Genomic DNA, 27,063 nt, shown 5'->3' on the forward strand with positions numbered 1-27,063 from the left:
TTACGGGTTTGTGCAAAAAACACAAACTGACCCTAAATTCAGGTTTCTGAAACTGATTTGATTTTGACGTTTATTATGATGTCTGGATTTAATTGCTTGGTATTGCAGGAATATTGTGTCCGCCAAGTTCTCAGATGCAAGTGGTGGAGCTTGGATTTTTGTTTTTGGTGATGATGCTGAAAAAATAATAGTGTACTCCGCTGAAGAGTTTGATGCTATGAAGTCCAAGGTAAAATCCTATAATAACTAAATAAGGTCTACTTTATATAAAGTAAAAATACAGCAAGTATATCTAAAAAACCCATGTAACTGGAAGCTAATGTGCAAAAAGTTGAATCACACCATATGATATGCTTGGATGACCATTAGGCCTACATTAATAGTCATCATGAATCTTTAAAATGTTTATAGTATGATCGAAGTGTCTATCAACACAGCTTAAGAAAGCAACATGAGTCCCACGCCTGTTTCGTTTGATGGCTGCACCACGGGAGTACAAAAATGAGAAATGACAGAGTATTACTGTGAAGATTGTTAGTCCAGTTGATTATGCGGGTAAATCTAAATTCTTGCTGGATGAGATTTCTTCAATGCAACCTTGAAAAATCATGATGGTGGCTGGGCTTTTGTTATCAGGTTTTTTTATACAAAAAAAAAAGGTTTATCTGTTCCTTAAGTAGCCCATAGTTTTTCATTAATGGGAATAAGGATGCTTGTGGCTACTTTGTTCTTGTCAATCTTTTGTATTTGCAATTTAAAAAATAAAATATGGTTTTTTTTCCCAGATCCTTCAACATGCACAAAGTCCTAAAGTCTAAATGTTTTGAGTCAAGTTTTTTATTCTTTGATGACTTTTTAACTTTATTGTCCTGTACAAGATGCAAATATGCCAACTTGAAGGATCTGTTTAACTGTTATAGTTGGGTTCGTCATAAATGAAGTGCAATTATCATCTTTACCGATACAAATCGACATAGCAAGAGTTACTTAGAGAAAATCATATGCAGAGTTAGTGGTGTATCTTTTGTACCAAAATAAATCTCTAAAAACAATAAGACAGGTCTTTTAACTCTTGCAAGGAAAAATGAATAAATAATTACTGTATTAAATATTTACAAGGGTGTCATCTTGACTTATACTTTTAGAAAGAGCACCTGAAACACTACGGGTTGGTTCGGGTAATAATTTGTTTAATCATAATAAACACATTGTATGCTATTAACAAATTAGGAGGTCGGTCAACCTAAGCCCATAGCGAGCCCGACCTTACCTGCACAAACCATTTCGTCCGACGGATTGAACTCATAATAAAACTCCATTGATTCATTTGACTAAATAAAGTCGAACTATGGTTTAAGCGTCACATTTTAGAAACTAAGGGTAAATTTGTCTTTTTGAAATTGAGTTTTAGAAAGCAACAAGTAAATATACAGTTTTAATTAGTAATACCAAAAATAAGTCGTCTCTATGATTTTTGGCTGGGGTGTTGCATTTTTGATAACTCGTAAGCCTAAATTGTATGCTCGCTTATAAATTTTTTTGTAGGTGTATGGGCCAGAGGCAACAATGACCAGAATATGCAAGGTAAATTATAAATGTTGTTTGCATTGCAGATTGAAGTTATGTAGGTGAAAACTTAACTATCGTGTCTTTGGTCTTGGCATCAATGCATTCTTCATCGATTTGGATGGAGTTTGTTTCATTGTACACAATTTTTCCCCTTAATGTTTTGATTAAGTTTGTTATGGTTAATCGATTATTGACACTGGTTCGGTTTGGTTATGGTTTGGTTAACTAAACCTGATTTTTCGGCTCAATCTATTGTTAGCAAGCATTAAAATTTGTATAAGAGAACCATGATGAGGTATGCCCGACTGTGGAAAGTCCCATGAAGCCCGACCCGAAGGGCAACAAAGAATACTTTGCAGCCATATAGTTAGATACCGGTTCTTTGTTTACAGTATTTATATCTTTTTAAAAATCTTATCTTTTTTCACAAAACTTAAATAATTTGTCAATACATTATGTTTGATTGGTCTTTAAATTGCAGTCGTGAATTTGTTGGGCGTTCACTGTTCCACGCAGATTTTGGCCATGGTGTGCTTGGTGATGGCATTGAGTTCTGGTAAGGGTTTCACAAAAGTCTAAGACCAATGCATATGGGTTTATCATTAAATATAGGTACATGTTTGTTACCGGTTTGCTTTTTATTTGTGCTTTATTAATTGTACTATCATTGCTATCGATTTTTTTCTAGATATTTCCGCTAGGGCTTTCTACAAACCAAGGTCTCTGATTATTGGACAGTTTCATAACAAAGATGCAACCAGACCACTTACAGACTAAGCACGAATAAAGGTGCTTGCTATATTGAGTTGTTTACTAACTATATGCATGAAAAAGTTCATAGTTGACTTTATGGTTATTGAAGTTTTTAGGTGAAAACTGAAAAGAGCTCTTAAAGGTGTTAGGGTGGAAGTCCGCCGCCAAAATTACTTGAGGCGTTACAAGGTTCAAGGACTGGTTCAGCCAATTAGCTAACTAATGTGAGTTGGAATAATAATTCTTGTTGGTTTCTGGTTTTACTCTTTGTCTTTGATATTAAGTTTTAAGTTAAATTAGGCACAAAATAAATATTTAATTGTAAAAGTTCAATTAGGCATATAAGTAATAAATGGTTTTTAATCTTGTGTACTTCGTGATGTTTTTTTTTTCTTTTATCTTTCTTTTTTTTTTCCTTTTTTTGCAGCTGTAGGTGGTTTGGAAGGGTTAAGTGTTTGTTGGTGGTTAACCGAATTGCAAGTATTGGTATATCTGCTTTAGACACTTACAATCTGGTCAACCACCTAAAACCATCTAAAAAACACTTGTATTTCTTCTAAACCACCTAAAGATGCAAACAGTTCGCTAGGTGATTGATCAACTTTATATAGCCTACTTATACTTTGTGATCGTGTGTGTTTTGTTTTATATCTGGCTAATCTTTTTTCTTTATTTACTTTGTTAGTTTTCCTGATGAAATTTGAGCTATTATCTATGTTGTGAAGTACTCTCGTGACATACAACATTAATCTTCCCCTGCAATTCAACAAGGCACATATACAAATCCAACTTATTTGGTTAAGGTATGACCCTTAGCCTAAGAAGTTGATTGCTGTAAAAGTCAACAAATTTCGAGTTCCTATTAGTCAAATGTGAAAAACCCTTGTGGTGTAATCTTATACTTTTTATAAAGTGTTGTGAACTTGGATTACATATGCACCTATAATGCTTATCCTTGTTAGAAGTGATATTAGTCAAAGTGAAAGTCAACTGAATATATTTGCATGTGAGCCGAAAACTATAAGGGTTGACATTTGTTACTAAATATCTATCCAATGCAATGCTCAAGTCTGTAATTCTGTTTAGTTTGTTTGTTAAGAGGATATTGTTGTATTGATTTCCTTTTCCTTTTGTAACGTAGACTATACTGATTATAAATTTTGTTATAGTGAATGTGGTACCATAACGAACTGAACCCATACCAACTGAATTCTTATTGCATCCCCGCCGGTCGCCGCAACGTGCAGGCTTTACCACTAGTATATATATATACGAGTGTATAGTTATACGTTATGCTATGTAAGGTATAACATCTTTCGAGACAAGTAGCATGCCCATTGTGGACGAGTAGCATGTCTTGACAAGGACGTGTTACATCATGTTCTTTATGAATGAGTAGCATGTTTTGACAGGGATGAGTGATAGCATGTTCCTTATGAACGAGTAGCATGTCCTGACGGGGAGGAGTGACAACATATTCCTAATGTACGAGTAGCATGTCCTAACGAGTCATAGGTCCTTCCAAAGACAGAGCAGCATGTCCCTTTGTGGACGAGTAGTAGGTATATGTAGACAATTATATGGTATACTCGCATTTATTTGTGTATATGTTCAGTTGATAGATCAAGTATAAAGAACAGGTGTAAGTAAACCAGTCTACCATATACGTGCTGTTTTATGTCTAACGTATAGTTTTTATACTTGGTGTCAAGAAATCTAGTAGTATGAGTTTGATAGTGTACAAGATGAGGTACTCTTGAAGTACGAGTTTGATAGTGTACAACAGGTACTCTTGTAGTACAAGCAGGTAAGGTAGTACTGGTTTTTGTTGGTATTCCTGTATTAGAACCAGAAATAATAAATAGAAACAATAAATGATAACAATGAACCGGGCTTGTGTTTGACACAATTCCCTTAAACAGATTCGCAGTCTGTTCCCATGGTACTCTGGTTCGAAGCAGTAGCGAACTGCCGGACTTGATCACTTGTCTGAAACGAAATCGTATGATGTTGCAGCAGAGAGGAAGATAGAGTTGTGTGTTTTTCCGTCTTTAGCTGAAGCATTTGAACTAGTTTTATAGCCAGAAAGTCATAACATAAGATCAAACCTCATAATGATCATTAAAGTGTAATAAAACAAAATAATGATCATTAGTGAGACTTTTGAAACCGAAATTAATAATAATAATCATTAAGAGAATAATTATCATTAAATCGTTTGACCAACTTCAGTTACGAAATTAATAATAATAATAATAATTAAGAGAATAATTATCATTAATTCGTTTGACCAACTTCAGTTACGAAATTAATAATATTAATCATTAAGAGAATAAGTATCATTAATTCGTTTGACCAACTTCAGTTACGAAATTAATAATAATAATAATAATCATTAAGAGAATAATTATCATTAATTCGTTTGATCAACTTTTGAGACATTCATTCACACACAGTTCTAATTAATTTTCCAACAATCCCCCACATGAATGGAGGTCGAAACAACATTCTTCTGATTAGATTTCAGCAGTTGAATCTTGCATACAATAGGTAGATGTTACTCTTTGAACCTTTGCTTATGAAGCGCACTTAGCCCACTGACTTTGAGTAGATAGCGATGTCTTTGAACTCATATGTCGTTTGTGTAGACGACAATATACTTCACACAAGACTCTCCCTGACAAAGTCAAGTCCTCATAGTTATGTTCGTTATGGTCATGAACATGAGCCTGGTTCTGCGAGAGCCATTAAGTATTGTGCCCCAACAATACCCTTCGAAGCGACCCCACTTCTCTCTCACATAGGTGATTCACCATGTATGGTTACCTTAGTCGAATCATTAAAAGCCATAGGCTTAGCCTCACACTTGTCACTTTTAGGAATGGACTAGGAAGTTTACCGACCCTGCAGTAAACTACCTTTTAAATACGTAGGGTTATTTCCCCCATAGTGACCTCATTAATTCATACAATTAGGTTTTCCTATTGAACTCAATTCTTGGGATCTCCAATCTGTTGAGTTACGTTTCCTTCGTATGAACCTTTAATTTTTCAAGGGCTTTAGTCCCATTCCCATGGACGACTTCTGAACTAACTCTCTACTTAGGCATTTTGTTAACGGATCTGCAATATTATCCTTTGACTTCACGTAGTCAACAGTGATAATTCCTGTAGAGATTAGTTGTCGTACCGTATTATGTCTACGTCTAATATGTCTGTTTTTACCATTATACATTGTGCTATGAGCTCTGCCAATGGCCGATTGGCTATCACAATGTATACAAATAGCCGATGCCGGCTTAGGCCATCTTGGTATATCCTCGACAAATTGATGTAACCATTCTGCCTCCTCGCCCGCCTTATCTAGGGTGATGAATTCTGATTCCATCGTGGATCTAGCTATAAACGTTTGTTTAGACAATTTCCACGATATAGCAGCACCTCCAAGTGTGAATACATACCCACTTGTTGCTCTGGAATCATTCGTGTCAGATATCCAATTTGCATCACAGTGTCCTTCGATAACTGCCGGATATCTGTTATAATGCAACCCGTATTCCTGAGTGTATCTTAAGTACCGAAGCAACCGAATCATGCAATTCCAATGAATTGAACTTGGGTTGCTCGTGTATCTACTTAGCTTGCTCACAACATATGCTAAGTCTGGTCTAGTACAACTCATAAGGTACATTAAGCTTCCGATAATTCTTGGGTATTCCAACTGGTTAACGGGTTCACCTCTATTCTTAGCTAGATGTTGACTCGTGTCAATGGGAGTTCTAGCTACATTAGAGTCATTAGCATTAAACTTCTCAAGAATTTTGTTCACGTAATGGGCTTGACTTAAAACAAGTCCATTTTGGGCTCGTGTGATTTTAACTCCCAAAATCACATCCACAAAACCCATGTCTTTCATGTCAAATCTTGCCTTTAACATGTTCTTTGTAGATGTTATGATTTTGTAATCACTTCCAGCAATGAGCATATCGTCTACGTATAGACACAAAATGACATATCCATCTGATGTGTCCTTCACATATACACATTTGTCACATTCATTGATTTTGAACCCGGCATCAAGCATGACATGATCAAACTTTTGATGCCATTGTTTTGGAGCTTGTTTAAATCCATATAAGTATTTTGCAAGTTTGCAAACTTTCTTTTCTTGCCCAATGGCTATGAAACATTCAGGTTGTTCCATGTAAATCTCTTCCTCCAGATTTCCATTCAAGAAAGCTGTTTTCACATCCATTTGGTGAACTTCCAAATTTCTAATGGCGGCAATGGCAAGCACCAACCGGATGGAGGTTATTCGCGTAACTGGCGAATATGTATCAAAGTAATCTAAACCTTCTCGTTGTTTATATCCTTTGATCACCAACCTTGCCTTGTACTTATCGATGGTGCCATCTGGTTTCATCTTCTTCTTGAAGATCCATCGATATCCTGGTGGTTTACATCCTTGAGGAAGGTCCACTAGTTCCCAAGTATGATTTTGTAAGATATAATCTATCTCACCTTTGATAGCCTCCCTCCACTAAGGTCCTTCTGAGGAACTCACCGCTTGTTGGTACGTTTGGGGTTCCTCTTCTACCATGTAGGTAAGGAAGTCAGAGCCGAAGGATTTTTCAGTCCTTTGTCGTTTACTCTTTCTAATTTCGACTTCCTCTATCTCAGATTGTTCCCGAGGTTCATCTCTTGCACCCTCGTTTTCTAGAACAATTTCCTCAACTGATCTAGAAGAACTCGGTTTTCCTTTATCCAAGCATAGGAACATATGCTCAAACCATGATGCATCCTTTGATTCTAGTATCATGCATAAGAAAACGAAATGTACCACCAGGACGAGTATATCATATAAATATACAATCCACTGATTTGGGTCCTATTAGTAGCCGTTTTGGTGGGGTTACCACTACCTTGGCTAAGCACCCCCATACTCGCAAGTATTTATATGATGGTTTATTTCCCGTCCATAATTCGTATGGAGTTACATTTTTGTTTTCTTATTGGGTATCATGTTTAAGACATAATTCGCCGATAAGATTGCTTCCCCCCATGTCTCGGCTTATACCAAAACTTATCATCATGGCATTCATCATTTCTTTCAAAGTGCGGTTCTTGCGTTCCGCTATGACATTTGATTGAGGGGAGTAAGGAGGCGTGAGTTCATGTATGATTCCATCTCTTTCACACAAATCAACAAAAGGTGAAACATATTCATCTCCTCGGTCACTCCTTACTCTTTTGATTTTCCGATTAATTGATTCTTAACTTTGGCTTTAAAAAAGATAAACTTATCAATAGCCTCATCCTTACTCTTAAGTAAGTACACGTGGCAATACCTTGTACTATCATCAATAAACATGATGAAGTACTTACTCCCTACACTAGTAGGAATTACTTTTAGATCACACGCATAAGTGTGGATAATCTCGAGGGGTTCGATTGAATGACGATCTTGTTTGTTTTGCTTCGACACAAGTTAACTTTGGTGACCATAATCGAGAGGTTATCAACCTCACGAACCATATTCACTTGTCGAGCATTTTCATTCTTTGGAAGCTTACACTCATTGGCCCTATGGCCTTGCTTTCCACAATTGTAACAAGTTCATTGGAACTTTCTTTTATTATTAATATTATTATTACTATTTATTTATTTATTTTAAATTCTCCCTTAGGACCAAGGTTGGAGCCTTTCCCATTTTAAAGTCCAATAACTTAGCCACCGCGAACTTTTTAGCACCGACATCTTCTGTTTTGTATTTGCGGTCCAAAGACTCCCATAATTCTTTGGCAGTCTTGGCCTTGCATTACACATTGTACAATGCATAATTCCGGCACAAGAAATCCGAATGATTTCAAGCCTGAACCACGCTCACCGAATGAGCATCCTTTCCCTTTTATCAACATGAGGAACGGTTTCAGTCAAGAGCCTCGCTAGGTTCAACGTGGTTAGATAAAAGAATATCTTTTGATGCCACTTTTTTAGAATTCACACCGGTGAATTTTTTCTGGTTTCTCAGCATGAGACGTAACTACATTAGGCAGTGGTGCAACCAAACTGGTTGTGATAGCAACAACAGAAGCAACGATCATGGCTGTCTGAAACGAAAGTGATCATGCCTAGGATTCCATTCTGTCTGTCTGTCTGAAACGAAAGACACATGAACAATTAGTAATCTGTTTAAGTTTGTTGGTATTCCAGTATTAGAACCAGAAATAATAAATAGACACAATAAATGATAACGGTGAACCGGACTTGTGTTTGACACATTTCCCTTAAACAGATTCGTGGTCTGTTCCCAGGGTACTCTGGTTCGAAGCAGTAGCGGACTGCCGGACTTGATCACTTGTCTGAAACGAAATCGTATGATGTTGCAGCAGAGAGGAAGATAGAGTTGTGTGTTTTTCCGTCTTTGGCTGAAGCATTTGAACTATTTTATAGCCAGAAAGTCATAACATAAGATCAAACCTCATAATGATCATTAAAGTGTAATAAAACAAAATAATGATCATTAGTGAGACTTTTGAAACCGAAATTAATAATAATTGTCACACCCCGACCAAAGGCGGCGGAACATGCCGAGGTGTAATGATTGTCTATAAGCACATGAAACTAATTAAAGTGACAGTATTTAATAAACTCATTTCATTTCACAACGTCGAAAATGTCACATAACAATTATCCATAAAATAACCATAAACAAGATATCACAAAATATGGCAAACTTGATATTGTTTATTTTTACTAATATCCTAAGATCTTTGATGTCGTTTTCTTCACAATCATAAATCAACCAAGATGCAAACCCGCAACATTTCATAAAATAAAGTTTGTCAACACAAAGGTTGGTGAGCAATTCATAAGTTTAATCATAAGTTTAGTATATAATAAAGATAGCCACAAAACTTGCATACGAAACGATAAATAAAAGTGGTAATTGAATAAATAGATATCGCTAAAAACATTAGCGACACCTAGCTATAAGGGGATGCCAAATAGTCTAGGATTTTATAGTTATAGTTAATTGCATTACGTAAACGACACCTTGCTATAAGGGGATGTCAAATAGTCTAGGATTTTATAGTTCCACCAACCAAAAGCGATAAACACATAGGCATATAAGCATAGAACACCAAATCGAGCAATTATTTAGGTAAATTATACAACTACGTTTGTGGTTTAAGATTCAAATATAAAGCATTTTGTTGAATAAGTATGAAATGTCACCCCCAAAATAAAAGATGGAAAATGGGGTATGAAGTACTCACCTTCAAGTAGTAAACTTGAAAGATGATAATTTGGAGATTTGTCGGAACGACGAGTTTAACGCACAATGCCTAAAAAGAAAAGAAGTCTTGAATTTAGAAAGGTTGTTTTGAAGGTCTTTAAACAAAATAAATGTTGAGAAATGTAAGGGAAAATGAAGAGGAAAGGTGGTGTGTATATATAGGGTAATGTTGGTGGTCAAATATGGGTGTGAGACACAAGAGTTTTAATGCAAAATGGATCAAGACAAAAACACAAAACAAAAAATAAAAAAATAAATAATAAATAAATAAAAATAAAAATAGGATGTTTTCAAGACTCAACAAGTGTGAAACAATAATGTGACATAAATCCATCATTTTGATTATAACATAAGTTTCGGTTTACAAATCGGGTCGGTTTACATAATAAACAAATACAAAAACGAATACAAACAAGACCCGAAATTGATGAATGTCACAATAATAATCATTAAGAGAATAATTATCATTAAATCGTTTGACCAACTTCAGTTACGAAATGTAAGGCCCCGAACCCGGTGGCCCGACTTTAGCGTCGGATTTACTCATAAACACAGTTCTTCAAATCAGAGTTTATTAAAACTTTTCGCGGAATGTAAAACATCAATCATTTGTTACAAAACATTAAATCTTTTCTTTGATACCATAACACAAAACTTTATATTTAAAATATCTTTTCTTCCTTCTTCAGATGCCAGCCGTTCAATCCATGCCATATGCCATCCTCATGCTAACTCTATAATCAGCTCACCTGCGTGCATATTAAAAGTCAGCTACGCTGAGTGAGTTCTAGTTAATCGAACGCCATACAATACATACACATACATACATATCCGTAGATACATATCCATACTTCACTAGTTACCCTTCTGTTCTACATACATACTTGCTACCATACATACATACATATCTACAATCACTAACCTCAGTCTATCGAGAGTACGTTCATAGTCCACCGTCTATACCTATACTCAAGGTCGTGAACACGTACAAGGTTCACAGTCCCTACCTATGTTCACCATTTATGGTACGTACAAGGTTCGCGGTCCTTCCCTATACCATATTACATCCACAACACGTACAAGGTTCACAGTCCTTCCCTATGTTGCAACCTAATTCATAGCACGTACGAGGTTCGCAGTCCTCCCCTATGCTACAAAATCAGCACGTATGAGGTTCACAGTCCTTTCCTATGCTGAAATACATCCACAACACGTACAAGGTTCGCAGTCCTTCCCTATGTTGCAACCTAATTCATAGCACGTACGAGGTTCGCAGTCCTCCCCTATGCTACAAAATCAGCACGTATAAGGTTCACAGTCCTTTCCTATGCTTACATCTATTATCTACATCACGTATAAGGCTCGCAGTCCTTAACTACGCCATCACCTGCCAAGTCTATGTCCAACAGGAGTTAGAGGGATTTGCCACCCTGACTTACTATGTCGAACGTAGGACTCACATACCATTCGTGTACCTATATACACATACTTCACATATACAATAATTACATGATAACATAAGAACACTCTAGGCGTTCTTTACATCATTCATTTAACAACCATACCCCTTGTCGATACGTGCAATATCCGAAGATCGTTCACGCCCCGGCAAGTATTCATTTGAAGTATTCGTACATCTTCCATATATAATATTCGTACTTTCATTTATAACCTGACAGTACGCGCAATATCCGAAGATCGTTCGCGTACCGACAAGCAATCATTCATACCTATCACATATATCACATATAACATACACTTATCACTTAGGATAAATGTATTAACAACACATCGAGTATGCACACAGCCCCGAAAACTTAACAAGGAATGGGGCTAGAAACTCACCTGAACACGGTTACGTTCACCGTTAATCGTAATCCCTTTCTTCAGTTGTGCACGGCTCACTGTATAACAAGTACACGTATCAAACAACTATCACTACTCATATCATCTTTCCAGTCTTATCTACTACCCACAACGAACGGGGGTCCGGGGGCAGCGCCCCTGGCAGCGGGGTCTAGGGGCGGCAGCCCCTAGCAGGGTCCAAGGGGCAGAGCCCCTGGCTGGGGTCGAGCTGCCAGGTCAGCTTGGAAAAATTTTATTTCCATTAACTGTCTTAACACATTTTTCATTAGGTTTTTAATTTATTTCCTAATCGAACTTGGCTTTAGGCGAAGTTAAACCTTAGGCGAAGTTAAACCTTAGGCGAACTTAGCTTTAGGCGAAGTTGTCATCAGGCGAACTTAGCTTGCAGGCGAAGTTAAACCTTAGGCGAACTTAGCTTTAGGCGAAGTTACCAGCTAGGCGAACTTAGCTTTACAGCGAAGTTGCCAGCAGGCGAACTTGGCTTCAGGCGAAGTTGTCATCAGGCGAACTTGGCCTCAGGCGAAGTTACCAGTTAGGCGAACTTAACTTTACAGCGAAGTTGCCATCAGGCGAACTTAGCTTGCAGGCGAAGTTCATCAGGCGAACTTAGCTTGCAGGCGAAGTTCATCGCTTTGAAGGCGAAGTTGCCCAGATCAGCCGCTGTTCGGTTTCTGTCCAGCATTTTTGGGCGATTTTAACACCCTTGCTATGGTTCGACATCACCCACTACGTTCCCGACCATTTTCGGTCGTATCTACACTATAAAACTTAGATCTTTAAACTTCAAAGATCAAGAATCATACCTTTTTGAGCTTGTTTGGATCTCGTTTAACTTGTTAACACAACTAATCGCTCTCTCTCTCTCTCGGATCTGCCCGTTCCTCTCCTCGGATCTGCCTGGTTCCGGCCGCCGGCGAAGTTGTGGTGTAGTGTGTGTTTTTGGAGTGTGTTTGGAATAGGTGGAAATGGAAGATATTTTTGGGTTTAGGGGATATTTATATCCCTGAAATCCCATGGATCTAAGGCCCATTCTCGTTTAACCCATCTCAATTAATTCAAGTCCATGGTCCGCTCCTTACCCGATATTAATTAATCACGAGAAATCACTAAACATAACTTCCTTTATTCAACATTAAAATTTTAGGATGTTACACGAAATTAATAATAATAATAATCATTAAGAGAATAATTATCATTAATTCGTTTGACCAACTTTAGTTATGAAATTAATAATAATAATCATTAAGAGAATAATTATCATTAATTCATTTGACCAACTTTTGAAACATTTATTCACACACACTTCTAATTAATTTTCCAACAGTTTTCTCGTGATGTGAGATGTGTTATCTCAGGGTAGCATTTGTGTGTTATGTTTGTTATGAATAGAATTCACTCAACGATAATTGACTTTTGTATGCATGTCATTGTGTGGCAGGTAACGCTTGTGTGGGAACTGGTTTGGCTAGGAATTATCCGGGTTGATGTATGGCATCTTGAAGACCATTAGTTATGATGTATAGCACGATTTAAAGTGTTGAATGAGTTAAAAATCTTCCGTTGTGTAATTATGAGTAAATGAATCAAAGTTTAAGAGCTAGTTTGCCCCTGAGCCGTCTCGTAGGTAAGCTAAATGAGGCAATGACTTTAGGCCTACACCTTTATGGGGCCTCCATATTAAATAAGAGTTATGTATTATGAGATTTTGAAAGTAAAGTTCCTTTAGAATTAGTAATTTATTGATGGACCACAAGCAAGAAGGGATTGATTCATATCCATTATCACTACATATCATCTATATTCTATAATTCTTATATACTCTCTAGCGCTATATGAATAAAGAAAATAAAAGAAAAAGGCCTTAACATTTTAGTTAATTTTAGGCTTCTAAGAACATTGAGCCGGCCCTAATTTGCCCCCTGTGTAAACCCAGCTTTTGTGACGTTCCGGGTACCATATCTCCCTAGTTTTCAAATATATTATTGGCCTCATATACCTTCCTCGTGGTTTTCACATGTATACTATTGGTTGGAATCAGTGGTCTTGGAAGCTATATATGTGATGTTGAATCTCTCACATGAGTTATAACTAGTTTGCTGTTGGTAATTTCTAAATTAAGATCAGGTACTAGTGGTACTGTAATAAACTAATAATGCACGAATTTTCTCATGGTCACTATGTATTAAGATTTCTAGGAACACGCGATCGGTTGGCACACGCTTCAATCTAGGCATGAGCGTGACCCTTTGTTGCCAAGTTATTTGAGTAAAGCAGATTTAGGATGATACATAATACAATCACTCAATTTACACATCTTCTTGATTACATAGCCTGGCAAGGAACAAGTTTCTTTATAAATGATGAAATGGATGGAATTGAAGTTAAAAATGGGAGAAATGGATTTGCATGCTTTCTCATGTTTTTAGACGATCTTGCACTTCTAGAAACTTATGGTGTGCAAGAATGTATGTGAGCTTCAACATCGTCCGCAATAAGTGGCCAATTGGTGTTGAAATAGATGGTCTCGAAAATTTTAATTATGTCAATTGCAGCCAGCTATTCTAATTAGTTTTTTTTAATAATGTAAAAATAAAAGAAACATATTGTAAAAAGAATTATGAGTACTAAAAAGTGGTGATGCTATGGAATTTTTAGTAATGGTAAGGATATTTGTAGGGTTGGGAGAAAAATGGGTGTTTTGATAAAATTTTGAAAATCTAGTGTGATAAATGTCTGGACACGTTTTTAGTGCATTTAACACCTTACACCGGTGATTACCTTACGAGTGTCCTGAAATGGTTTCTTTTTATATATATACACTAGACGGGTGCTCGTACGATGCGGCGGGTGTTTGAGCGCGAACCCTGTTAATCACGTAAAACTTATAAGTGTTCATGGTTATGGTTTGGTTTAAAACCATGAAACAGTTTAAACAGGATATCGGTGTGGTTTCACAGTTGATATTTTTACTTTTGGTCAGTTGGCTAAAATTATCATTCTTTATATTATGATCCTCTAATGTATCATATTTTGTTGATGCTTAGTTATGATTAATGGTACGGCTAAATTAATAATTATTTTAAACAACATTTTTTATCATAGCTTAAACTGTGAAACCAAACCGGAACCATACCGTAAGTAACATTTTGGTTTCAATTTCCAATGGTTAAGTTTTGGTTTTGGACCAAAAAATAATACTAACGTTAGGCTCACAAGTTTAACTTAAAAACCATCAGAATCGGCATTGAACGCCCTTACGTAACATATTAATTTGTTTAAAATTTAAAAATTATAACAATATCATATTCAAATTAAAGAGAATAAAATGTTCATTTTTATAATGCAATTTTTCTACAAAAATATTAATGTATGAAAAAGTTATTGTCGTTTAAAAATCAATGGTGGGAAGTTAGTTTAAAATTGAAATTAAAAACTTAATATGGTTAAAAATGAGAAGGTAAACTTGTAAGTTTGATAAGTTATGTTATATTTAAAAGACACGTTTAACCTTATTAACACATATACTTTATGCATTATAATTTGTAAAACTCTTAAAATCAAATATGTTAATTTATCCTTGTATCATGTAATATATATAGTATAGATATAGAATGCGCTAGAATGCGCTAGCTGAAACCTATGGTGTATAGTACATGCCTGTGAAAGGTGGTGATGTTAAAAGCTAAGCATATAGATTAAATGTTAATTCAAAGATACCATTACATTCATAAAGTACGTCTCCCATTTGCTAAGATCAAGTCATATATAGTTCAATAGGAGAAATTAATATCATAGAATTAAATTTTAATATTTGTAAGAATATATGTAAAAGTGACTGAAACATGCAGCTTTTTTTATTGGTGAGTATAAATATAGGCTAGTATATTTATGGGTTAGGTTAGAATAAAAACTCACTTGAGTTGTGAAAACTCTAGAAACTCATTCTCAACCACATGTTTTTATTTAAAGATTAAATCTTGTGATCCACAATTAAAGTTAATAAAAAATGTAAAAGTTTATTTACATTTTTTCTCTCCTAAAAATATATATAAAAATTACTAACAAAATGTAAAAAAAATAGCAAAACATTTTTTTTATGTTTTCGATGTTTTGTATTAAATATAACAACATATATTACATGTAACAAAAAAAAACGATGTTACATAGGATTTTCACGGGTTTTCTCAACTCAAGAGGGTTTTCAAACTATACTTCTCCGTATATTTATTATATATATATATATATAACTAATTAAACTAGTTACCTTTATGTATATATCGCTATTAAATAATTTGTTATTATATATAGTTGTATTAAAAACCCTCGTGGTAGGTCGTTTTTCGATGATGTTAACAGAAAAGTTTAGAAAGTGTGGTTCCAAAGTTATAAAGAGTTACTCATGGTTATTAGCCATGCTCCGGTCAATCATATACTGTCACCTCATTTCTACCCTTAGTTACACACAAATCATAAAATTACTGACATCACCTACCCACAGGTACTCTATAACTTTATCAATTCATTTTAATTCTTCAATGGTCAATAATGAATCAATTTTGTGTGGCAAACCTTTCTTATAGAATGAAGTCGATGCACCCTATCCACATAAGTGGGGTGGTGTTGTCATATAGTTTGAAAGTCATACATCCTATCTATATGGATTCTCCATTCTCTCTTACCAGCCTATAAGTTATATTTTTGTTTATTATTTACAAAATAATGGGCTTAGAAAAATAGATTATTAAACTGTGTATCAAGTAATAATATATCCTGTACGAGGTTTATTTTTCCACATTTTCTAATCATTCTTTGGAACCAGCTTCCCAAGTTGTAAAGCAGGATTCGCCTTGATTTTATTACTTAAATTAGTTTTGAGCACCTTGTTTGTCTTTGTGTGATACCGAATCAAATTTAATATCAAGCATTATTTTATTTTTGATATTATGTAAATCAGCTGTTTTTCTATTGGTGTTTTTCTTTAAACACATTCCACCAACTATTTTTCTATAGATTTTGTGTGTTCAATTATTCTTAATACCTTTGTAAATCATGAACAATTATATTTATATTACATTAATTATTCTCTTCGCGAGGAATTAATAATCGGATAAGGAAAAAAGTTTGTATCGAAAAACAAAAAATCATTTTCTATAAAACTTTAATCCAATATGTTTTGTTCTCACCAAATTAATTCTTTATACATGGGTTGAAACTATGAAACGTCACAACAAATCATTGCAATTCTTCGCAAAAAGGCATGGCATGTAATGGTTATAACCGCTACAATTATACATGTATATCAGTCGAAAAGTACCATCTGACCCCCCCCCCCCCCCGGTTGCAACTTATCCAAGTTGCTACATAGGGTGGCACGGCCCGAAACATGACTCAAAAAGTTTTGAGTTGGCTTGACACGATTTGTTTGTTAAACACATCAGCCCGAACACGACACCTCTTAAAACACGACACGTTTAACAGGGTCGTCTCTGAGGATTAAACACCTCGGCCGAGCCGAAATAAATTGGCCCGTAGCCTTAACGATTCACGAAACATATAAGCTATTTTTTTTAAACGACACTTAATGTTATAACAATAACATAGAAAAATATATTAGTGAAATCAAATAGCATATTAACTAACAATTAACCGATAATCCTTGAAGCTCTCCTAACATTGGAAAAAAAACAAGCTCGGTCTGGTGGCTGGCTTGGCCAACAGTGAAGGATCCTGGTGGTCAACGACGAACCAATAGTGGTGGTTGGCTAGGTTGGTCGTTGTTCAAGTTTGTTCAGCATTCACAAAGAAGGAATGAGTCAATTAGGAATTTCAATCGGCTGCTATTTCTTTTATTACGCATTGGATTTTTCTTTTCTATTTTTTGATTTTTAGTTTTAGTTTGGGTCCAAAAATAGAAACTTGATTATATGGATTATGGATTAAAGAAATTGTGTCCAATAATTATAACTTGATAAAGATCAAATCATCTTTTATAAGTTTTATACATTTAAATGTATATATAAAAATATTTTTGGCCTCCAACATTACGTGCCCCGGCCGACGGTCCTAATGCATGTGTTAGTACACGTTTAGTGACAACTACCGTGAGGTGGTCCAGTTTTGTAGTTTGGTCTTGTAATCGTGTTGATATGATCATGTCGATCTAGAAGCTTGAGTTTGATATATATGTAATAGTTCATACGTATGGCATGTCATTCGCACTTGAGATCATGCGCATGAGGTTCCCTCGAGTCTAGCATGTCCAACTTAACCCCACTAGCCTTGTGGGGTGAGCGCAACGTATAGCCTTAGTGATGATTTTCATACTCTATGAGTGATTACATTTGTTTGAAACTGATTTGATGTTGAAAGTGTCTTAAAAAATGTCTATAGGACTATAGGAGAGTAGACTATGGTTGGCATGGAGGTTGGCGGGTTGGCTTAGGTTGGGAATTTTGGTAGCGTAGTAGGTTTAAGCACGCATATAAAGTCATAAATTACTATTAGCCACAAACAATATATAAACATTCAAAAAATGCCAAACTTTATACTAATGAGATTGCGGATGTGGCTAAATCACATAGACTAATATATTTTAGAAAGAATAATATACGCTCAACATGTTTTATTTCAAAAGGGAAAAATTTTCTTCTTTAAATAAAAATACTATTATTGTATAACGGACCATATAACTCTAGAATTCACGAACTATTATAGCATGTCAAATAACATATTTCCTTCGCATATACATTATAACATTTAACATCTCAGACAACATGTTTCATGGCCGATTTTTGAAACCTAACTAGATGTGTAATAACTGTTAATTTTATTTGCGTGAAAAAACTTGTGCAAAAGTTTGTACATCAAATATGATTTTTTTAAGCGCTGAGATAATTAAATAAAATGCCTCCCCAAGTCGCTGAAAGTTTAAAGCAAGAACACGAACAAAGAATAGGAATAAAAGTAAAGGGTATAACGCAAACGCTTCCGTACAGCTACATCTAGAAGCTTTTTTTATTAGGTTTTCGAGCCAGGGTTCCTATACCAATGAGCCCCGACTTGATTTGTTTTTAATCCCCTTGAAATCAAGCATGATAAATTTCTTCAATTAACAATTTGACCGGTCGAATCACACCTTTCAGCACGAAAAATTCAGGTCCTTCCACATCACCCAACAAGTTGTATACAAGATTGAAAACCACCCTTTTAAATCACCTTAGGCAATTGCACATTTGCTATAAGTAGGGCTATTCATGAGCCGAGCTGAACAGACCGAACGCTTGCTCGTTGCTTGGCTCGTTTACAACTGAACCGAACCGAGCGGCTGAAATTTGAACCGAGGCAAAATCGAAACGAGCCAAAATTGAATCGAGCATTTTTCGATCGAACATCGAACGATTTTCGAGCACTATTTATTCCTTTTTCACTCTGAAAATTTCAATAAAAAACAAGTTTGAATGGTGTAAATAATATATTTGTAAATAAATTAGTAGTTTTTATACAAACATGTAATAGGTTTTAATATTTTAGTTAAAAGAAGTATAAAGTGAGATTTAACGAGTATGTAAACAAACTTTTAGGTAGCGTTTGGTACGCAGGAATGGAGGGCGGAATGGAATGATCCATTGTGAGGGAATGAAGAAAAATGTGTTTGGTTGACCAAAGGAAGGAATGACTCATTACCTAGTCCATTCCATTCCCTCCAAAACAACCCAATTTCATTCCATCCATACCCCAAGTTTTTTTTTTCATTTCATTCCTTCTTTCACCCTACATCACCTTCACCACCCTTCTACCACCATCAACACCGCCACCACCAACCACCATCATTGTCGTCCATCGCCCCTGTTACCGCCACCATCGCCACCAACCATCGCCGTCAGTGCCAGGCGCCCACCACCGCCACCCGCCCGCCGCCACCATCAACCCTCGCCACCGCCCCTCACCACCACCACCCACCACCACTACCCATCGTCACCGCTACCCACCACCTTTGCCCACCACCACCACTGTCACCACCACCTGCCACCTCCACTGTTACCGCCACCACCCACCACCACCACCCACCTCCAACTTCCATTATCTCCTGTCACCCACCACCGCCCACCACCACCAACTACCATCATCGCCCACCAATGTCACGACCGCCACCTACCTCCCACCACCACTGCCACTCACTACCATTTTAATTTTAATTTTATGTTTTTTCTTACCTACCGACAATGTTGTAAAAGTCGTTAGGCGATCATAGGCGGTCGACTGGGGAGTTGCGAGTACTCGGGAGTAGTCGGGGATTACTCGGGAAATACCTAAGGAGTAATCGGCCGAGGCGGGAGTATTCGATCTAGGCGGGGAGTAATCGGGGAGTACTCGGCCGCCTACTCTGGAGTTTTACAACATTGCCTACCGAACAACACAAAGTCATCATTAATTTCATTCCCATGTGGTAACCAAACATCTCATTAGAATGGTAATAAACCATTCCATTCCTTTGTCCATTCCATTACCACGTTCATTCCATTCCATTACCTTATACTAAACAGACCCTTAGTATTATGAAAACTTGAATCATGCCAATGATGCTATAAACTTGACGGAATATGAAAAATTTAAAAGGGCTTTAAGAATTGCATACTTATATTTTATGTGTGTTTGTCTAAATATTTATATATTTGTTCATAAATAAATATATATTAAATAAATTAAAAATATTCGAGCCGAACCGAACCGAGCAGACCTTTGCTCGTTACTTGGCACGTTTACAAAAAGAACCGAGCAGAGCGGCTCATTTACAATCGAACGAAAAAACGAACGAGCATTTTCCGAGCAATTTTCGGGCGAGCGAGTTCAAGCGGCGAGCGATTTGAACGACCCTAGCTATAAATCCTACTGTAACTCAATAGAGCCATCTCTAGGTACGCATCCGGCCCTATAAATATGTCTCACACCAATCATAAATGCATTTACATATAAACTTCAAAGAAGAAAGAGACTGCTTTCGGTGATAGCCTAGCTCGAAAATAGTAGCATGTAAGTATGCTTCTTATATCATATCGTATGTTTTCCCGTGGAAGCATAGCAAGTCTTTTTATTAGCTTAATGTGTGATATGTATGTAAGCATAGGGTACTAAAATATTTTGGTCAACTTTAACTAATTGCAAGTATTTTTATAACAATAAAGTTAAGTTTTGGGGAGATAAATGAACGTGGGATGATAAGTTTTAACTGTCCGAGGTATGGCATGTAAAGAAAAGAGATCCGCATATGCCGACTCGACAGGATAAATACAAGTACAAGGCTGGAATTGAATCTAGTACGTTTCTTAAAAAAATAAATAAATTTAGTACTTTTCTTAAACAGGAACAAATACGGAAATAATACAAGTTAATTATTTTATAAGTTTTCTTGTTCCCAAAAAAGTTTTTTTGTTATTTTCAGCATTTAAGTTTTTACTTGAACGCTTTCTATGCGCTGGGATTTAGTTGAGAGCTACATGGATACCCAACGCTTCCTAAAGATAAGACGAAAGCGTTCCACACAATTTGTTTGATAGCATTATGATGTATTTGGAAGAAAAGGAATGCAATCGTCCATCAGGGGTGGTCCATCTTCAAAGCTTGATCGAAGAAATAAAAGTTTTTGGCTTCCAACGGATTAAAAGTGTATTGAGGCAAAGTGGCTTAACGTGGGAGGAATGGGGCGAGTTCCGATTGTAATTTGATTTTGAGGTGCGATACATGTACTTGGCGGCAGCATGAACAATAGATTCATTGCTGAATTTTCTAATCGATGGCTCTAGCGTCTTGCTAGTATTCTAATAAAAATTTGGTTGATTGTTTAAAAAAAACTGTATTAACCAGATTTATAGTAACTATATTTATTTATACACCTCATATTAACTTTTAGGAAAATTAATTTGTATAGGTGGAGTAAATCTTATCAATGTTTTCAGAAGAGGATCATAACAGCCGACTGGACCAGAAACCAACACAACTAATCCAACCGTCGTCATTTCGGCCAGCGTGTTGAATCTGTGAATTGGATCGACGGCCGGGGCATATCTTTTATTCAATTTAAGATAGCCGCTTAGCCGCTAATGTAGTTTCGCTGATTCAACCTGCCAGCTGAATAAAATGAAATCTGGTACTAGTGAATTGGTAACATATTTAAGATAGTTGCTAAAGTAGTTTCGACTTTAGATGATTTAACTTGCCATCTGAATAAAATGATATCCGGTACTAGTGAAATGGTAACACAGCTAATTCAGTTATGAAAACATTGTCTCACATTTAAATATCAACAATAATAATGTTTTCTTTTTCAAGAAACAAAAGGTTTAAACAAAGCGATTGTTTAATGTAACTAAAGAGGACATTTACTGAACTATATATGCAATTTAGGAAACTGCAATATCAAAGACTTCCATAAACACATATGGTAGCATATAAATATTCACTACATATTTTTAAACAAAATGACTTGAACATTGGAATTTAAATTGCCAAATACTAACAATATATCCTCACCATCATCCAAGAAGCACCAAACTCCAGTTCAAACTAGCCTTCGTTACGAATCATCAAAATGGTGATCCGTCTCGTCGAAAATTTCCTCCTAAATGAACGAACAACTCATCGTCAAAATGCATAATTTTTTAAATGAATAAAAATGAGAGAGTTTATAAAAATATTTACCTGTAAAAGCTCTTCGATTACGTCTTCCATTGTAATTACACCAACTGCTTCCTCATCAGGGACTGGAAGTGGCTTTCCATCTATTTCTAAGATGTCTGAATACATTTCTTTATTCCATTTTTTACTACTGAAGTTTCCTTTAAAAGAATTGTTTCCTTTGCCCGGGAAACTTTTCCACTGCTTAAATGATCTTTTCGTCTTTAAACTTTTTTCTAGAGGAGTTTTAAGATCTCCATCAACGTCCACGCACACTTCTTTCACCCCATTCTCTATAGCGTTCACATGACCGAGTGATTATAAACATTAGTTTAATTTAGTTGAAAAGACATTTTTAAACTTGATTCAGGTTAGGCTTTATTTATTTCAAACAGGTGATTTCCTTGTTATAACAATTTTTAATAGTAATGCGGTATATTATCTTTTATAAAACCGTAGCAATCACGGTTATAAACCCCGAGCTCTCTCTCCTGGCACCACACAAATTTGGAAAATAATAATTTTCTAATCTCATTTAAGGTATGATTTAGTTTTTATCTACTAATTCGTAATATTATATATAATAATACAAATCTAAATATACAATATTGTTCAGTTTTTTGTCTACAAATCAATATGAGTTTTAGTGGAAACTGATTTGCATCCAACATACAGTATCTTTTGATCTTGTAATATCCATATTCCAGAGAATATTCCATGTTGAATAAAACTCAAAAAAAAAAAACACACACGCACACACACAACTAAACAAGAATACAATATGTTTATTTAGAATTATATTAGATTTCACAAACTATTAGAGAGAACAAATTATATCTTAAATGAAAGCTGAGAAAGAAAAATAGAATTATTTCAAATTTGAGAGTTGCCATGAGAGAGAACCTGGTGGCTACTTTAGTTTTAAAAAGAAAAATAAAAATTTGCATCGGTTTTAAAATTACAATAGTTTTAAAAATAAATCCCTAACAGGTCAAACAGTTATGTTAAGAAAAACTAGGTCAAAGTCAAAACAAGATGAAAAACTTGGCTGAAAGTAAAATAGGTTTCGGGTCAACCCAAGCCGGTTCGACCCATTTCACAGCGACCCAGTTTGACCCATTACCAAAATATTCCATTTGGGCAAATCTAGTTTTCAGCATGAGGAAGTACCTGATAATTGAGCCTTGGTAGCAGGCTGCTCGGCTTTTGTATTAATACATTGTCTCACAACAACAGCCATGTGGCTGTGACCTTTTTAAAATTCGTTCAATATATCATATAGTGGAAGAGATTCTGCAACCCTATAACAAAAATATCATTTAAATTAGTATAATCCAAATTCAACAATCATCAAATTAATAGGTTATGTAAATGTTTATATCTCACATTTTATGTAAATACAAAAACAATATGAAAAAAGACGTTATATGGCATTTTCGTGAATCAAGTAAAACCAATATGGCTAAAATATATTTAAATCACATAAAATTAATATCATACTTGGGAATCCTGCGAATGGTGACATTCTTGACGGGAATTTCCTCATCGGCATGGATGGTTAGCAAATTTTTCACCTAAAATATATATGAAAAAAAGGTTCAATAAAACATTTAATAAGTCAATCTCATGAATTAATGTTGGTATAATGAACATGTTTATATGATATTACCAGAATAAGTCCAATTATATTTGTGGGTTGCTCATAGTAGACAGGTATCCTACTATGCCCTTTCTCCAAAATAATATTCATTAACTCCCTGTAGCACAAGAATACAAATAAAATCACAAAGATTCTATATGTCGAAAAAGTAAAGATTTTTTTTTCAAAATTATTATAAGTATCGCCACCTGTCAAGTTTGGCATTAATATCAATTGTGAACGTTTCCGATATTGGCGTCATTGCATCACTGGCTGTTTTTTCGGTGAGTTCCAGTGCTCCTGGTATTATTGTTGTCTCATCATGCGTTAATTCCCCACCTTTTCCAGCCTGTTTTCAATAATATAACAAAACATAAAACTAAAAATTAAAATATATACCCTTACAAACTTGAAAATTTTCATATATACCCAACCAAAACTAAAAATATCATATATACCTAACTTTAATAAATTTTTACTTAATGACCATAATGCCCCTTTCCATTAAATTTGCTGAAAAATTTGTAGTTAAAGATGGGCATATAGGAAATTTTAAAGTTTCAGAAAGATAAGAGTAAAATGGTCATTTATTAAAATGTTTTTAATGAATTGGTTCATTTGATATTTTAACTACTTTGTAAGGGTATAAATGATATTTTTAGTTTTGCATAGGCATATATGACAATTTCCAAAAATCTGAATAAATCACTGATCGCAACACACATACCTCGTTACCGTGAAAATAAACGAGTGTTTTCAACTCAGCTCTGCGAAACAGAGCAACATGTTCATGGCCCAACAAATAGTCTAGTAACTGTAACATATGAAAAGCCAAACATAATAAGTTCTAACACTGTTTGACTATATATGAAAAAGTCAACATGATGTAAAGTTGTAAACGAACTGTATCACCTTGCTTATAGGATACGCGACGGGAAAACAAACGCAAACGAGAACACGCACAAACGGGGAGACAGTTGCACCGATTGCGAGTCCATGTCGAGTACAAACAGATTGTGGTATGATCTGTGCATGAACAAACAATGCCGACCTAAAGTTTTATATTAGTATAGGTTGTTAGTTTGGTACGCACCTCGCCAACAGAAGTATTAATGTAACTGAAATAAGAATAGCGCCCCAAGCTGTGACCAGACTGTCCAGGAAAATTGGGAGAGCCTGTATAAGATAATAACCATTACAAACTTTAACTGCTATTATAACTTATTTATTTGTTTTAATAAGATAAATGAAAATAATACCTCCATTGCAGCCGCATTACATATACGAAGTGTGCAAAGTAATAGATGTTGTCTTTTGACCACAGGTAGTATCTTCTCTGTTGAGTCAAAGAATTCAGATTAGTGACATAAATAGCCCAAATTAATTTATCATATTAAGCTCAGGTATAATTAGGCTTATCATATAACACTTTTTTTCTATTTTGGTATTAAAATTCTAACAAAGAATTTTGGTATAGACGGATTCGGGTCTAACCCGTAAACCCGTTCAGCTAAAATGGGTCATGTTAATTGGGTATCTTTTGCCAAAATTAAACTAAAAAGGAATTTGACATAAGATTTTATAATTAAAATATTTATATAGATTTGTATCTTTTGTTGTAAAAATGTAAATTAAAAGTATTAATATGCGAAAACGACAAAAAATAAAAAAAACTTTTGGTCAAACGGGCCAATCCGCGATTATGTGTGCCGTGTTCGGGTTCACATGTGATATTTGTGTTGGCGTCATGTTGGGTCCACCCGTTACCTGTTAATATGTGTGCCATGTTTGGGTTCACGTGCAGGACACGATATTCCTGTTCAGGTAGTGTTTGGATTCGACATCAAATTTTATTTAATTAATGATGTTAATCTGTTACTATATATGAACGACGTGAATAATACAAGTGCATGTTGTGACGTTTGCATCTTGTTTTGGTGTTGCCTTCCTAAGGTATTATTAACAAATGCTACCGTAGTCTTCCATAGGCATGGAGAGTTGTCTAAAATGTGCTATGCAACAATATCCACAAGAAATGTAACAGAAATTCTGGTGAATGCTACTTTTGTTAAAAGTCTGCTGTACCACAATAGTCTTCCATTGACGTTATTTTATTAATTTTGTGAAAATAGCGTTAAAAGGGATGGAAGGTTAATCATGCATCATTTGATGGCGTTAGCCGAAAAATCAGCTGGAGTCTTGATGGTTGAGTGTTATGTGCCTTATTTCCAAGGCTTGATGCAAAGCCACTGTCGAGCCGGGGGTCTTATTGGAAGCAGCCTCTCTATTCCTATGGAGTAGAGGTAAGGCTGTCTACATCTTGCCCTCTTCAGATCCTTCCATAGTTTTGCTATTGGTGAGATTTATTGATGATGATGATGTTTTCAAGTAAAAGACAGAATTGAAAAGATGAATAAGGTTGGAAATGTCATCGAACGAGTAATATGTTTTGTATATGAACTTTAGAAGTATACATTGAAGTGAGAAAATTAACTATGTAAACTGACATTTTATCACAAAAAATTTGGAGTGTCCAAATTCATGAAAAAGAACAATGGGTCCGTCACTATATGATATTGCACTGGAAATGCTACTAATGAGGAAAGAACTTGTTGGCCAGGTTTACTTTTGATCAGATGGCATAATTATCATTATGGTAGTTAAGATTTTGGTTATATTTGATGGCTAGGTTAGAACCCGTATAATACACGAGCTAGTAATAAAACGAAAAAAAACCAAAACAAATAAATATAATAATCTAAATAACTACAAATATTTTCGGCTGAGATAACTTTCTTGCCCTACCAATTGGCAATTAGAACCAGGTGGTAACATGATTGAAGTGAAAACAAAGAATAAAAATAAGGATTAATTATTATATAATACAAACAAGAAGTTTGGTGCCGCAAAGTCCCAATTAGGCAACTTTGCGGCATCGTATTGATCCTTTTTGGTTTGTTTTAGCTAGTTTCGGTCCGTAAAAACGTAACAAAAACTGACCGAATGTAAATTTTGTTCTGTTTTGTTTTGTTTTGTCTTAGTTTCGATCCGTAACGAATATGATGGAAACCGACTGAATTTGAGTGGACTCAACGCGCTTTGTTTTAGTTCTAGTACCGTAACAAACGTAACGAAAATCGACAGAATGCTGATTTTGTTTGTTTTTTTTTTGTTTTAGTTCTGATACCATCACGAATGTGACATAAACCAACCGAATTTGTGTAGACTCATTGCCTCAATGCCCGAGATTAACAACGATCGGGTTT

At 35.4% G+C, this 27,063-nt stretch overlaps 1 pseudogene across 1 annotated transcript; it reads right to left on the reverse strand.

Moving 5' to 3' along the window:
* Nucleotides 1-21,896: 21,896 nt before the first annotated feature.
* Nucleotides 21,897-25,142, reverse strand: LOC143559476 (DUF21 domain-containing protein At4g33700-like; annotated as a pseudogene). Its single transcript, XR_013139949.1, has 10 exons — nucleotides 25,057-25,142; nucleotides 24,887-24,973; nucleotides 24,710-24,823; nucleotides 24,525-24,611; nucleotides 24,007-24,146; nucleotides 23,828-23,915; nucleotides 23,659-23,732; nucleotides 23,329-23,459; nucleotides 22,183-22,451; nucleotides 21,897-22,102 (listed from the first exon to the last, which is right to left on the reverse strand). The product of XR_013139949.1 is annotated as a DUF21 domain-containing protein At4g33700-like (transcript).
* Nucleotides 25,143-27,063: the final 1,921 nt, after the last annotated feature.

This window comes from Bidens hawaiensis, unplaced genomic scaffold (genome assembly GCF_021521415.1).
Source record: "Bidens hawaiensis isolate Kalapana, Puna unplaced genomic scaffold, B.hawaiensis_p1.1 tig00019922_1, whole genome shotgun sequence".
In the NCBI taxonomy this organism is placed as follows: Eukaryota; Viridiplantae; Streptophyta; class Magnoliopsida; order Asterales; family Asteraceae; genus Bidens; species Bidens hawaiensis.